The 1,289-nt window shown below is 64.6% G+C and overlaps 1 pseudogene; it reads right to left on the minus strand.

Moving 5' to 3' along the window:
- LOC102853037 overlaps positions 1-733 on the minus strand; it is a 16,168-nt pseudogene extending 15,435 nt beyond the window's left edge.
- Positions 734-1,289: the final 556 nt, after the last annotated feature.

The raw sequence follows: 1,289 nt of genomic DNA on the forward strand, positions 1-1,289 counted from the left end.
CTTGGAGAGGGACATCATGCTTGGGAGGGTGGAGGGACAGCGCAGGAGGGGAAGACCCTCTATGAGATGGATTGATTCTGTGACTGGGGTAATCGGGATGGGTGTGTCAGAGGCCGTGCGGTTGGCGCAGGATAGAGCAGGGTTTAGGGCTGTTGTGCATAGGGTCGCTATGAGTCGGAAACGACTCGTCGGCACATAACAACAACAACCCATATATATATCCACATCTCATGGGACACCCGCCCCAGGCCGTCGGCTGCCTTGTTGCGCGCCCTGCGGTTCTGGAAACACACCTGCATGCGCCCCTCCGGGAGGCACGTACTTGGAAGCTCGTGCCTGGCCGCGAACCCGGCAACAGGTTCATGCCAAAGGCTTCCACCAGCACCCTGCTCTGAGCGGCCATCATGGTCGTCCGCTGGTGAGGAAGGCTGCCTTCTCGGGCCGCCCTGCCGCCGCTCAGCGCCAACTCCCCTCCCTGCTCCCCTGCGCTTGCCAGGGCTGGGCTCTCGGCTGCCCGTTTGCGTAGCCGCTCATTCTTGAACCAGACGTGGATCCATGACTCCTCCGGGGCCCCTGTCTTCTCGGCCAGCCACTCTCGGCTCGCTATGCCTGGATAGGGGCTCTCCGAGAACGCTGCCCTCAGGATGGCCCGCTGACTCTGTGTCCACACCATCTTCTTTCGCTGTCCTTGACCTCGCTGCCGGGAGCCGCTGGAAAGGCGTCTATCTTCCATGGTGGCCGGCCTCGCTCTGGAGCCCAGCCAGTCTCCCTGGAGCTCCGCCTACACCCGCAGCAGCCCCGCCCACACTCGCCCGGGGCACCTCAGCCACCTGCCGCCACAGTGAGGCCAGGCAGGCACCTCAGGAAAGCCCAAACAGCTGGGTGGGTTGTGTGTGTGTGTGTGTAGGGAGGCAAGGGGCACGCCTTTATCTATCAAAGCCAGCACCACCACCTCCACCACCATCCCAGCTCGGCTGCGCTCTGCCACTCACCGCCTCTCCCCTCCCCCCGAGCAAAGCCCTGCATGTGGAGGCCAGGCAGGGAGGTCGTGGTCATGGGTGGGGGGGTGGGGTGGGTGGCGGGAGGGATGGGGCCCAGGGAAGAGGCTACACGGCTGCCCCTGCACCAGCTCAAGCTGGTCCACTGTGCGGTCACAGCAAGAGAGCATGAGGGAGGAAGGAGGGCACGGAAAGAAGGCTGTGAGAGGGCCGGGCTGGAGGGTGCCCGCTGCCCGGCTGCCCGCCAGCGAAACCTGAAGGCCTCTCGCCCTGGTGGGCCGTAGATGGCAC

The sequence above is a fragment of the Elephantulus edwardii genome, unplaced genomic scaffold (assembly GCF_000299155.1).
Source record: "Elephantulus edwardii isolate Elephantulus edwardi_28Jun2011 unplaced genomic scaffold, EleEdw1.0 scaffold00062, whole genome shotgun sequence".
NCBI lineage: Eukaryota > Metazoa > Chordata > Mammalia > Macroscelidea > Macroscelididae > Elephantulus > Elephantulus edwardii.